This window comes from Sebastes umbrosus, chromosome 11 (genome assembly GCF_015220745.1).
Source record: "Sebastes umbrosus isolate fSebUmb1 chromosome 11, fSebUmb1.pri, whole genome shotgun sequence".
NCBI lineage: Eukaryota > Metazoa > Chordata > Actinopteri > Perciformes > Sebastidae > Sebastes > Sebastes umbrosus.
Window position 1 is genome coordinate 7,909,775 of NC_051279.1, and position 15,591 is coordinate 7,925,365.

Below are 15,591 nucleotides of genomic sequence, written 5' to 3' on the forward strand. Positions count from 1 at the left end.
GCTCAATACATAGTTAAAGTTTCGCCCACATCCTCTCCAACGCCACCCAACTAAACTCCTGTTTCCAGGATAACTGAAATGATCACTTGCGCTTCAGCTCTTAAACTTGTTCTTTACCCGCCGCCATTTTCTCGCAAGTGCCCAATCTGTACTGAGCAAGGTGGCTCAAGTTTCAAGTTTAGTCTATTTATTGATCACAATTAAAAACAATAAAAGTTGACCAAAGAGCTGAACAGTGGTAAAACAACAATACAATATGTAAGAAGGCTCACTCCTTAGCTACTTCCATCATCAGCTTGTGGAAAAAAAACAATGTGTTTAATTATTTTTTACCACTTGCTTGATCGGGCAAGTGAGTTGCTAGATTTACTAGTCCAACTTGGCATTTTGCTTGCCCTGTTGCAAAACGGGCAAACCGTATTCTTGAGCCCGCTTGGTTTACAACAGCCAATCCGAGAATCAGAAGCAGCTTTATTGGACAAGTATATGAACAGGGCTGTCAGTCGATTAAATATTTTTATACATTTTGTATCTGTTCAAAATGTACCTTAAAGGGAGATTTGTCAAGTATTTAATACTCTTATCAACATGGGAGTGGGCAAATATACTTGCTTTATGCAAATGTATGTATATATTTATTATTGGAAATCAATTAAAACACAAAACAATGACAAATATTGTCCAGAAACCCTCACAGGTACTGCATTTAGTATAAAAAATATGCTCAAATCATAACATGGCAAACTCAAGGCCAACAGGCAACAACAGCTGTCAGTGTGTCAGTGTGCTGACTTAACTATGACTTGCCCAAAACTGCATGTGATGAAAAAAAAGTGTAATAAATGTATTAAAATTTAATAAAAAAATTAAATATGTTAACAGATTGACAGCCCTAATGTAGATTTTTAAATATAAAATCAACTATGACCAACAACATACAAAGTCTGTATACAAAGTCAAGTGTTTCTGTAAATTGTAAACAAACAAATACAAACAATTCCAAGAAATAAATATTGAATGCATATACATGAAGTAGGTGGTTATGTATGTATACATGTCTATATATATATACAGTGTGCATGATTCATATTTGACAGTGATTGATGTTGTTAAAGCACAGTATGTATTTCAAACTTTAAATATACAATTCATATAAATAAATATATATTTTAGTGTTACAGGGTTATTAATACTATATGACTGATATAAATGTTCACTATCGTTTTCAAAATGTAAATCAAAATGTTTGATGCTGAGATAGAAGTGAAAGCTTACGGGGAGCCCTGAAGGCATCAGGTTTCCAAAACGCTGACTTCAGATTTCTTTCCAAAGGTGTCAGTGTGTGTGTGTGTGTGTGTGTGTGTGTCCTCAATGTCACTCTCTCTCTCTCTCTCTCTCCCCTCTCTCTGAGATGGAGGCTCACATAAACACCGAGCCAGAGACCGGCGGAGCAGCTAAACCCATTAGGAGACTCCTGAATGCAGATCCTGCTGCTGCAGATATTTAATAAGAGACCTGCGCTGGCAAATCAGATTACCTTTGCAATTGCCAGTGGATAATGTGCTAAAAGCTTTCCCACTTAAGCGTTACTCCTTACTGAATATTATTCACACTTTGAGGGGCCAGAGCAGCCTTAAAGAAACAGCCGGCCTCACAGTGAACTGTGGGAAACAGATGGTGGTTAGTGTGTTTGGTGCCTTTCACAACTGAATACAGGATGAGGCACAGATCAAACAGGGGAATTGAAGAATGCATAGTCTTCCTATTTTGTTTTTTATTCATGGTTCAAAAATTATAATACAGCTTATTTACATGTTAAGTGATTTTATCCCAACTTGTCTTTATTTCATTGAAAGTATATATTGTTTTCCACTATTTAGGGTGATTCCTTGTACCTTTGTATATACTCGTATAGTTTTGTACATATGACCTAGATTTATATATTAGTGTATTTTCTTAATGTATGTCCTTGTATGTACTTGCAACAGGGGTGGTATATCAGGTGTTTATATTATAGATATGACGGTTATTTATGGGGGGACATATTTTGTATTTATACTGTGTGTATATACACTATATGTTCCTTTCTATACTATAATCTTTTTTATGTACCTCTCTGTAGCCCTGAGCTACTATCGGTGCATATATCTAATCTATAATGTATTTTCCTGTTAATATTGTTAAAATAAACGGGTGTAGTATGTCACGTGTGAGTTTTGTATGCAGTATGGGTATTTAAGATGGCCACTCTCTACACATAAGAGCCTGGTGCTCGAAACGTTACAGCATAAAATTCTTCTAACGGGAGCTATTTGGTGTGCTTATCCATCGGTTTTATTACCTCCGCCAAGGCCGAAGTCCTAGGAAGGAGGTTATGTTTTCACCAGCGTTGGTTTGTTGGTTTGTCCGTTTGGAGGATTACTCCAAAAGTCTGCAATGGATTTGAATGAAATCTTTTGGAGGGGTGGGGTGTAGCACAATGAACAATCCATTCGACTTTGGTGGCAATCCAGGTCATGATCCGGCTTCGGGAATTTTTTTTAATAACTCCGCTCAGCCTGTGCATTAACATCACAGGATTTAAGACATGCGCAGTGTAACTGATGACGCGTTCATGACGCGTCACCCAGCGACGTACATGAAACCTGCCTTGGCGGAGGTCTGCGCTCTCCGAGTGCACTTCTAGTTCTAAAAAGTATTTAGTACCTGCAAAACATGTCTCTTTTAACAGGGCATGTAAGTCTTGAAATGTTGAAAACCTTACACCCGATTCAAGAAAACGTCTGAAAATAATGATTTCCATCGGAAACAACTGAGCGAATCTCTTCTGTTGTTCAGTTTTTATTCTGAGTGGATGAAACAACTTCTTACAATACATTTATTAGACTATATTTTGCAGCGTGCGGTGCTCTTCCTGCGTCACATCAGTATTTCTCAGCAGCAGCAGCAGGTAACAGGATATAGGTGATGGCTCACCACACTGAGAGCCTACAAGCTGCAGCACTCAGGGATATGACGACGAAACCATCTGAACAATTATTCCTCGGGATAAATGGCCGCGGCGTGAAAAGGTCAGCAACAAATGACAGCCAATTCCCCGCAGAGTGGAATCTGAGGAAAAATAATCGCCCCGTGATTGAATTGCATCCTGGGACATTTGAGCCACAGTAATGAAATGGCTGTTGTTGTGACCCGACCCTTTCACCTCCACGACGATTCTTTACCAGATTACGGATCAGGCAGCAGGGGCGACTATTTGCCTACAGGAATACATTTAATATATGTGCATAGGTTTGTTTTGTCAATGTAAATCCCCATTATCACAGATACTTGTGCATATTACATGTCAGCGTTCACCTGCAGGGCTGACGGGGCCACAGAGGGACGTTATCTGAGAAGAGACATTTGTGACTACAGGTATAATATCCGCTCTTTAAAACTAGTGTTTAGCCACACTAGCGGCTAACGTCTGCCATGGAAATGTCCGTCTGTCGTTGGCCAGACTGACTTAGACAGACTTTGGTCCAGACTTAAACGTCTCAACAACTATTGGATGGATTACCATGAAATTTTGTATGAATATTCACAATTCTCAGAGAAGGAATTTGTAAGGTACCCTGCCTTCGCCCAAAGTCAGCTGGGATCGGCTCCAGCCCCCCGGTGACCGTGAATAGGATAAGCGGTTATGGATAATGAATGAAATAATGTTGTTTTTGTCCTGAATACTTTTACACAGAATGCTAATATTACACGGCGAAAAGCAAAGTTATTTGTTTTTCAGAACAAGGTTTATTTTCTGAGCTTTTGCACTGTGAATAATAGCATCAACCAATCACTACTTGCAGACCGAGTTGCACCTAAATTAATGAAACAACAGCACAGAGGCTCCATAGTCTGAACCAGAACTACAAACTTTATTATTCTTTTCAACCTTGACAAAGGCAGCGCAGACCAGATCCACTCCTTCCGTTCTTACCTTTCACAATAAAAGCCCTAGACATATAATATTCGCAGGCGAGTATTTTGCATTTTCGTGTCGTTTATTCTCATGACTAAAAGTAAAGATGGAGTGAGCCGTATTGATGGGTTCATTAGTACTCAGTTTTATATGTTTTTATCTGCTGCTCAAAGTTTCTGATATGACTTCATATTGTTAAAATGGGATCAAATACAACATTGATGTATGCCAATAAAACAATATTCATGCAGAGAATCAGCGGTGTTTTCTTTTTATTGCAGAAACAGATCACATCAGATCACACATTAGCTGACATGACAAAGCTTTGATCTGAAGCATGTCTTCACCAACATGGACTCTTATTCACCTGCTGCATGAATCAGCCCTACACACACACACACACACACACACACCCGTCCAGAGCTTGAGGCATGCAGTGGTCGGTCTGTTGCCTCCGTTCATATGACTAATTAGACCAGCTTCACACTGCGCCGTTCCTTTTGATGCTGATCCCTGGTGCTAATTGCTGCGTCAGTCCCGGGCCACAGCCAGGTTAAGTTCAAATGCAGGACCGACGTCTCCACTCACCCCCACTCTGTCCCCCCCCCGACAAACCCCCGTCCACCTCTACTCATCTCCCCCATGAAGAGCTTTAACAAACAGGTTTGTCACAAAACGCTTTATAGAGAAGTTAAGGACGAAAATACTGATGAACACAGAGCCTAAGAGCAAACACGTGGGTGTTTCATTATTTCCTCCTCCACATTTGTGACGTTTCACTGACTAACCTATTAATAAATTTGTGAGCAAACTTGTGGCGGTACTGAGTTCCCCAGACTTTAGTTGTTCAGTCAGAAGACTGAAAAACAGTTCCCATCCACATAATAATATAAAATAAAATGCCTTCTTAATAATAATAATGAACAAATGCCTCTATATTAACAAACAATTAAGGAAACTGAAATATTGGTTTGTGTTTTTCCTTTTACCCTCCTTTAAAGTTTTCCCAAATAAAATACACTAAAAGAAATGGGTATAAAGGGTTTCATTGAAAATCAACAAATGAATAGAATACAAAAATACAGCCTGCAGGCGTTAGGCTATCGTAAGGCAAGCCAGCTGTTGCACAAATAGCACCTAATCATCCCAGTGCAGGTAACCCAGTTGGTTGGCACTTAACTTGTTTCCCCAACTAGGAGAGTCAACACTCTCAACAAACAAAACACAAAGATCACAGAATCCCAAAAGGGCCCAAAACAGACCAGAGTTTCTGATAAAGCTGATAACACATGTTGCATTGAGTGAAGGAAAGATCAGAATGACCCTGGGTGTGCAGTTTCCCTCCTCTTTTAAGCCCTACAGAAAGGGCGTCGTTACACCCTGATTGGCCAAGAGGGGAATGCACCAAGCTGCTCTCAACTATCATTTAAGAGCCAGTCCCCACACCCTGCGCAACAGGTGAACTGAATAACCCTCTAATCACTCAGCAACTCAACCAAAAAAACACCAGGGAAAAGGGAAACAACAGCAAGCACCAGAGAATTGGCAGCTGCCACAAACTGGTCTTATAGCAGCATTTTTAAAAGCAGTGCAGGGTGCTTTCAATGTTGACATAAATATGTTTCTAATCGTAGTCCGTGCAAACAAACACAGGACTTTCAAGCAGGGGACCGCTGTTCGTGTCCCGTGTGAAACCAAGAGTCAACGTTGACTGTTTTAAACTGTGACCGTAATCCGAGAGAGAGTACGTTTCCCTCAAAATGTAATTGAGAATGCAGATTAGTTGTAAGGGAATGTCATTTTGAAGGAGACAGGGTTGTTAACGGATAGGAAACCCCCTACGAATTTCAGAATTTCTAGAAATTTCTGTAACCGTCTGAAACCAACAATGCAACATTGGCTAAATGAGAGCGTAGGCAGGGTTTGAACTTCTCTCTCAAGCTCGGTTTTTTGTTTTTCACTACACCATCAAGTGTGGTCGTTTCGAGCAGCTATAAACACTTTTACCCTCTGATTTGGTCGGACGACGTGTTGTACAAACTACTTTGTTTCGAGCATATCCTTACCTTGATTGTTTTTATACAATCTGGTCTTAATTCTCTTTGTTCTGGACCTAATTTCTTTTGGTAATAAAAATATTTTACAAAAAATTTAGTCATTTTCACTCCGCAAATTTGCTAATCTCCAACAACATGGCAATGCATGTCTGCTGAAACCATTAAAGAACTAAAGATCACACTCTTCTACAACTGAAGAGTCAATAGTCAAAATGTCAAGACTGAATGTTACGTTCATGAATGAATACGAAAAAAGTTGATATTTATGTATTTTTTTACATTTTCATCCAGAGTTCCTTGCTTGGCGTTAAATACTGTCAAACACACAGCTGTAGCTTCAGGATCAAGTCAGTGACTTTTGGATTATGGAGCATTTTTCCTCAACCTCCCGTCCTCCCCCTTCCCTTCCCCCCTTAAAGTCTGTTTTGCCCAACCTCAATGGGATTACACTGGGCCTTGGTGAAGGATAGGTCAAATGAAAAGAAAGAGGGGGTGGAGGAGAGGGGCGAGGATGTGATGGATCAGGGGACTGATGAGCCACAAACACTGTGATACTGTGAGATGGAGCTTTGGGAGAGAGTTAAGAGAGGATACGTCATTTAACTCTGCAACCACTTTATTTTTGAAGGACGACATCATACTGCCAACTGTTTTCCAAAAGCACAACATTTTAGATCAATTTCTGACGTTCCAGGCAGCCATTGATCTCACAGCTGTTTGCACAAAAAGGCGTATAAATGCCACGATAATGCGCAAGGCGTTTAGCGTGCAATAAGTACGCCTTTCTTGATTTCCGTATGTAATTTGTACGGCGTGTATCTTGTACTGACTGCAATGTAAACACATCCATGTATAAATGCTACAGTAAGTGTTAGTGACGTAGAAAAAAAAGTAAGAAAGATCAGTTATGGCAGGTCGGCGGGTGGGGAAGTGGATGGGTCCAACAAACACTGGACTTTTAACCAGGAAATCCGTGTTCGAGACCGTTGTTGATCGGTGTTTTGTTTTGTACGTTAGTCTTGTGTTTTTTATTGACGTTTGTGACGTGTTTTCCGTAGTTTGGTTACGTTGTTTCCGTACATACTATACTTAGTTTACATACTTTTTTTAAGCCCAACCATGACATTTTTCCTTACCCTAACTAAGTGGTTTTCTCGCCTGAACCTAAGTGCAGACGTTTGCATGGTGTACAAATGACACGTTAAAAAAGTGGCGTGCAAATGACACGCAAAAAGGCTAAAATGCGTACTGATGACACGAGGAATGTCTGTTTAACGTTGTGGTATTTATACGCCTCCCCGTGAGACCGGGTTGGATCTCAGTACATTGCGAAAATCAACATTGGACGTAACCGTTTGCAGAATTGTCTAAAGAATCATCAAAAAATCAATGTTCTTGTATGTAGCGATATTGTTTTTGTACTGTAGGGACACAGGAAGAGGTGCAGAGTCAGGACACCAAAGTATCTTTTAAATGAGGTGTAGGTGGAAAGTAGAATAAAACCTTATGGTCTACTTGGCTTTTCTGGAATAAAGTTTGTTTATAGTCTTTTCCAAACAAGGCTGTAAGGCTTTTCTTGCATGTCTTGTGTTTTGTGTCCGTCCTTGTCCCTCACCCAGCCATCTGCCCTGTCTGTCTCTACACGACTATCGGACATTCAGCTGGTCAAACAAGTGTTAGATCTTTAAATGGGAATGTTTGACTCCACACTGAATAATTGAGGAGCTCTGTGGTTTAAAAAAAGGCAGATTAATGCACATCTACAGGCTCTCTGCTGTGCGTCCTGAGAGAGCGTGACAGACACCGACGCGCTTACCCAAACACCCAAACCCTTTTTGCAGCATAGCACGAACAACCAGAAGATTTTAGCGGCAGGGGGTGGTGCTAAAAGCTAACAGTGGGATTTTAGAAATACACCCCTCCACCCTGCAGCCTCCTTGTACATCTCTTTAAGGAGGAGTGCTGTAATTGTGTTGTGATTCTGCAGACCGCATCGACCCTGTTGACCCCCCGGGGAGGCTGTTTCTGAGACGTGCCAAGAGTCACATCTCTAAATATGGCCAGAGCGAGGGGGGGAGTCGTCTCTGCATGTTAGACTGTGGACTTCACCTCCGTGTCCTTCTATTAGTTTGACCTCAACTTCAGAACTCCACACTTCAGCTCCACAGATTTTCACTTTGGCAAGGAGAGAGAAGGCGGTCTGCTCACAGGAAGCTTCACACCGAGGCTGCAAAGTCAAAGTCAAAGCCAAGGTCATTGTACGACTTATAAAGTTGTATGGAAGTATTTCTTTTAAGTATGTCATTGCTTTCTTTGCATCTTCAAGGTTAAGCATTTGGTGCTGAATATTTGTAATATTTGTAATAGTAATATATACTTTTCTTGCTTTTGGTGTGTCATTTGTCCACCATATAGTCTGTACTGACTGCAACGTGAACGCATCAGCATGAATATGCTACGCTCAGAGCTAGTGACGTAGAATAAAAAGTGAGAAAGACCGATTATGGCGGGCGAGTGAGGAGGTGGATGGGTCCAACAAACACACAACTTTTAACCAGGAAACTGGTGTTCGAGACCAGTGTTTTGTTTTGTAAGTTACATTAGTGACATTGGTGAAGTGTTTTTAATGTGTTTTCCGTACATGTTACGTTATTTCCGTACATATTGTACTTAGTTTACGTACTTATTTTAAGCCAAACCATGACGTTTTCCCTCAACCTAAGTGGTTTTGTTGCCTCAACCTAACTGTGGACGTTACCATAGTTTCGTTTCGTGGCGTACAACTGACATGTGAAAAGTGGCGTTCAAATGCCACATGAAAAGGCTAAAATGCGCCCTAATGCCAGCGGAACGTCATAGTACTGTTGTGGGGCGGAGCTAAGTACAACTGAACACTGAACAAGACATTTTTAGGCAACCAGAATGTTACAATTAACTTTGATGAACTGAAAACACACTGTGAAAGGGTTAAAGTCCTAAGACAAAAACACGGACAACTCCCAGACCGGACAACGCCGTGGTAGTGACCTTTCAATCACAAGGTAGCCACGCCCTGAAGCATATCCTACTTTATGGTCTATTTGACTCTAAATGGGACCATAATTTACTGAATGAACATCATGCTGTACTGAAGAAGACTTGAAACTAGCGATAGTGGGGGTAGCTGGGGGCTGCAGGCCGGATCTGAGAGCAGAGAGCAGAGAGCAGAGGGACGCAGGGTGCTAACAGCCGTCAGAGCGAGGGACTCAAAGGCGCCGTATGTGCAAAGAGCCCCTGTTAGTAGAACTGACTTTAACCTTTATTCAGTTCAAGACCCCAACAAACCAGAGCACCCCTCACCTACTAGCCGTCTAGCCTTCACAGGTGAGTGACGGAGATGCCAATCAAGCCTACACAGTCCTGACGGATCTAATCAGCCAGAATAAGTGAAAACACCGGTGTGGGTGCACCACGGGTGTGGGAGAGGGAAAGAAATAAACCAAATTAGATAACCAGGATAATATTAAACACAAATCCTGTTGTGATCGGGACTAAAGCGAGCCGGATTTTAAAGTTATCGAACTGTTTGTTCTTTTTCTTACATAAAATACATTCAGAGATTTAAACATCTAAATCCATAAACTCTCACCTTCAGTTAATCTCTCACACACTCTCATATGGACTACGTGTGGGATCGGAAAAAACGATTTATAAGCCGTAATCTTGCGTTCTCATGGCCTGTGTTCGTCTGGACGTGAACACTGCTACAAGTGGGATTAGCATCGCGGCTAAAATAACACAGAGGAAACTGGAGGAGAGTCAAACAGCCCAAAGAAAAGGTCTATTGTTGTCCAAGTATTATTATTGCATGGAATTACCTGCGCTTATAGTTACACCACACACACAGATGAACACACACATGCACAAACACACGTTGAGATTATTGTACATGCAAACATTGTAAGCCACATTGTGCTAATTTAGCAGTTTTCACGTGTATTTGATAATAATCCATGCAGATGTTGCCTCCGTTGGGGTTTTCATACAGTACATGAACAGCAGACGAGCGATCGCCTCCTCCGCCGTGTCCCCATCAATATTATCGATCCTCCTGCGTTTAATCCTCATGTTTATCCGCTCCAGGTACATAATTGCTGGATTCCCGCAAGTGTGAAAGGCACAAAGAGCCGGCGTCCTCTCACCTACGGCAGCCGATAACGTCAGAGTTTGCGGCGCTGGTCAGGATGTGAGGTGATCCGCTTTCAGTATTTGACCCCATTAAAATGGCCGTCGCGGGCCAGAGTTCAAGAAGAGGATTATGGTGTTTTGCCAATGACCCGTTTGAACCCTGAAGGGTGCCACAGCGGTGATTAGAGAATATTATCAAGGTGACGTGGCTGAGACACAACAAGGAGAGAGAGGAGAGAGAGAGAGAGAGAGAGAGAGAGAGAGAGAGAGAGAGAGGTTGTATGAGTTGTATATTTTTAGCCATGCTGGCTCTACAGATGTTGTTCAGTCCACCACTTTGGTTCGGACTGAAATAAATCAAAAACTATTAAACGGATTACTATGAAATTTTGTGCAGACATTTATGGTTCCCAGACAATGAATCCTGACTGTGGTGATCCTGTGACTTTTCATCTAGCGCCACCATGAGGTTGACATTTGTTTTGAGTGTCTCAACAACTTCAGGGCTGCCAACTTTTCAATTTAGTTTGCTGTAGGATAGTAAAATTACTTTATATTTTACATAGTCAGGGTCATCCTGACAGGATTACATAGAAAATCTCAACAAACCTCTGAAGGAAAATATTTATTCAATTGACTTATGAGAGTTTGTGTTACCTATTAATGAAAACTGTTTTGTCAAATTGGGAATTCTTTGCTGACATTTGTTTTTTGTATATAAAATATGAGAAATTATTGCTGAAATTGGAGTTTTTCTTCGTCCTTTTTGGCCATTCCAAGTACCGGTATCGTAACAGCACAAATAAACATGCATTAAAATCCAAGCTGCGGACTGGCTGTGCTGTGCTGCTCTGTCTTGTCTGTCCGTGCGCTCTCAGTGTCCTCTTTTCGCGACGTTATCAGTTATAATTTTGTTTTTCACGTGAGAGTGTGTGAAAAGTGTCTCACAGTCAATGCGTGACAGTTTGCAGCTCTGCTACAACTATTGTCCAATATTTTGGTTTATGACTAAATATATGCTAAACTAACTACATTTAGTAAATTTCATGTTTAATTTCACTTATCTGCTATAACAGAGGAGAGTGATAAAAAGAAACACATATTAATCTTCGCTATAAAGGCATTTCCATGATCATAATTAAGATTTTTGAAGTTGAAGGTCTTTCTGGCTGAGGAGAGTCAGAGGAGCAGAGATGGAAGGATTGTGAGTGTTGAGGGAGAGATGAGGAGGAGGAGGAGGAGGAGGAGGAGGGGGCCTCTTCCTCGTGCCTCCAGTCGAGCAGAAAATCTCAGCAAATTAGTTACCGCGACGACGGCTGGTCGGGGAGCTTTCATCCAGCGCAGCAGGGGAGCCGCCATGGGATCGGGATAAGAAGCACCCCTTCATAACAACATCTTCCCTCCCTCCTCTCCCCCCTTCAGCCACTATCCAACCATCCATTACTGTTTCCTGGAGCAGCCGAGGGCTCGACGGGCTGTTTGGCTGTTAAACGGCTCTCCGGCATTAGCACCCCTGAAAAGGTGTCACATAAACACCAAGCAGCTGCTAAGAACTGCTGCAGACCCAAGAGAGAGGACCTGAATCTCTGTGTACAAGTACACAAAGAACACACACACAAATGCAATGAAAAACAATGTGAACTTGAAATAATAAGGTTCCAGCATAAACCTCCAAAACGTTCTACACACTGTCCAAGGCCTGCAAACTGAAACTCTTTATTTATCAAATGGACAATGTCTCTATCTGATGATGACCTACGACAAGTTAACTCCTCTTTTTTAGAATTTAGGAAACATCATCTGATTGATGAGCAGCTACATGAGTTACAAACTCAGTAAGACAAGTTTATTCTGTAGCACCTTTCAATAACAAGGCAATTTAAAGTGCTTTACATGAGAAATAAAAAAGGTATGCATAAAAAATATGCTCACATCATAACATGGCAAACTGCAGCCCAACAGGCAACAACAGCTGTCAGTGTGTCAGTGTGCTGACTTGACTATGACTTGCCCAAAACAGCATGTGATTATCATAAAGTGGGCATGTCTGTAAAGGGGAGACTCGTGGGTACCCATAGAACCCATTTTCAGGTCAAGGGACCCCTTTGAAAATGGCCATGACAGTTTTTCCTCACCAAAACTTAGCGTATTTTTGTAGCCTCCTTTGCGACAAGCTAGTATGACATGGTATCAATGGATTCCTTAGGCTTTGTAGTTTCATATGATGCCAATACAATAATAATACAACAATACAACCTTAAAAATCGCAAGTTGCGTCGTGTTAAAGACATTAGTGGCGCTAGAACAAATTTGCATGAACGTTTACTCTGACAGGAGGTGAAAATCTGTAGGACTTTAGATTACTTTTATAAATTAATTTAGACGCATACAGATTATTTTTGTAATTAGTTTCTATGACTTTATTAATTCGTTAGGCTATATTATTGCTGCTCTTTTCCACCGTGGTGTTTTCTCTCTAATCGGGTCTATTCAGGTCAACTGTATTTTGGATTGGGTCTATGTGGGTCGGGTCTGACTGTGCTTGTGAAGTGTCTAACTAAAGGCTCATAAAAGGATACAAATCCTCACAATCCAGTGGGACATGCGTGTGCACACTCTGTACTGTACATGCATGTACACACACTTTGTCTTCAACCCTCCAGAGAAATGCACTAACTGCTGAGGACTGACAGATGCCCAGTGGACACACTGCTGCTAAAATCTATGGAAGACTGAACATACAAAGTATCACCTCTGAATGGTCGCCCATCTGCACACACACACACACACACTGTAAGTCAGTCTGTCACATGACACATACACACTGTCACACATCCCTGCAGCCCAACTCCCGACACAAATAAAAATAGTGTCCATTTTGTCAGCCGATACATTCAACGTCTCTCCGAGCTGAGGAATGAAAATCAATCACCTACATAAGAATCATGTTTTATCAGGTTTTAAAACATGCACGATTGATTTCTCCAGCTTCACTTCCAAAGATACAGAGCCTGGTGAGTGCAAGAGGGGATTTTAAATGCTTTTAAATGACTTAACGTGTTTCCTGAAATTAATAACTCCTGCCAGGGCGTTTGTTTTAATCTTGAACATTGTATTAATTCCCACTACACGTTTTAATCTACCTTTCTGCACGACCAGAGGCCTGTACTACGAAGCGAGTTCAACATACCCGTGGTATCTTCTCGTTATCTGGCTTAACGAACCCTAACAACCGGCATGCTAAACCGGCATGCTAAACCGTCCTACGACGGTGGTTATCTACTCTGTAAATTTTAGCCTGGATGATGACTTTAAATTCTTCGTTTTTGTGTAATATAATTTTACAATCTGCGCACAGAGCTCCGATTGGTCAGTAGGCGGTGCTTTTATTTTAGTTGATCTCTTATCTCGAACATAACCTGCTCCAAAGTGGTCAGCATAAGTTACCATGGCAATCTGAACTGATGGTTAAACCTGAAGTTACCTCGCTAACCCCAAATCTTGCTTCGTAGTACAGGCTTCTAATCCTGCAACTTTTAAACTCAGATTGCTCCGTTGCTCAATAGACCGGCAGCCACATTGAATGTTCATCAATGAGCCACTAAAAAAAACAGCCTTTTTACACAAAACTGCACAACTTTAATGAGCTGAAAAGTGTGTTCAGTTTGTGTAAAATCAGATGTAAACAAATCAACAGAAGTAACTTTTTTCCTAGAAATTAAGTGTTGATAGCTCTGTCATTACTTTGCTGACAATTCCTCCGCACTGCTCTGAAAGAGAAGGTGTAGAATGACGGAGTGATGATAGATAAATGTGGCCAGGGACTTCTGTTTCTCTGTGACCTTTGACCCCTGCCCTGCCTCCCTGTCTGTGGCCGTTCAACGGCAGCAGCATGACGATGGATGACGAACACTATCACGCACACACTTGCAGCAAAATATGTGTCTTTGAGCTCAGATGTGACAAACAGATTTACACACAGATATAAACACACACTTGGCTTTCTGGTCCAGTCTATGAGGTTGTTGAGGGTAGAGAGGTCAGGTCTAAGGGTGTGTGTGTGTGTGAGTGCTGGAGGATTAGCTCAGAGACAGACAGCCCGTCCCTGAACCCTCAGGCCTCCCACTGTGACCTGATGACCCCCCACCTCCACGGCACCCTGGACTCTGATAAACCCTCAGAGCTCCACACTGCTGGATCAGGATTCATGGCTGTTTCATTCAATGTATGCTCATACAACGATTCGTATGATATCTTACGATATCTTCATGTGTTTTCCTATGAATGTCCAGCAACAATTTTCACTCATTACATGCATACAGTCTTTTCAAAATCAACTTCCGTCTTCACAGGAAACAACTTGGTTAGGTTTAGGAAAAGATTGTGATTTGGGTGACAAATAAATCAATGTTGACTTCTGGGACACAAACAGCGGTCTGCTGGGTGAATGTCCAATGTTTTTTAACCCACCCGTCCTCCCAGACCTCCTTCCTATGCAACATTTGTTGCTCTTTATACTTCCTGGTTCACGATTACATGTATCAGATTGATTTTGTGGGATATACACAAATTACAGTGGATTACTTTTTCGTAGGTATAGCTACGACCGATGTATGAGAGCAGCCTGTTTCATTTCTACCTCATTGTTCAGGCTGACATCACCTTTTTTACGTCATTGACAGTGAGAATACATGTTCAATAAACGATAACAAACAATGAAGTCATGATAGACAAAGTAGTAACAAATAGACAAAGTAGTAACAATTGAGTAAAATTGTCAGTAAAATTGACCTGTGCATGAAAAACCAACTTTTCCTGTAGTGTCTCCCTTTAACTGAAAGTATTAGCTTCAAAATATACTTAAAGTACCAAAAGTGTCTGTGTCAGGTCAGTGTATTCAGCTCATAGATAAACTATCTCACAGATCCTAATAGTAGCTCCTTTACAGCCCATTAGTGAGTCACAATTATAGAACGTCTTAAATTAGTGAACACAACACGTCTCCGCTCCTATCAGCGTACCACTCTGGTCAGTATTGTCCAACACCCCCCTATTTACTTAGAAACCCAATCAGTTCCCTGCAGACTGTAAAGGAGTTTAAAGGAGAAGATGCTCTCATCAAGGAAGTGCTGCCAAATTTCAAAATAAAATAATTATTGGTAAATTGTTTTGCCTGTCTTGTAAGTACTGAAAATGTATTTTATTTTATTTTATTTTATTTTGTATTATACTGGTATTATATTAATTATATATAATTGGATTCTGGTATACTTTCTTGTTGGATTCTTCTTTTTTTCACATATTGGATTTCATAAATAACTCCACAATTACAAATTCCCAAGAAGGAACTAGTGATTCCATTAATTCAAGTAAACGTCATGCTGTGTCAGTCGACGAGCCAGTAGCCAA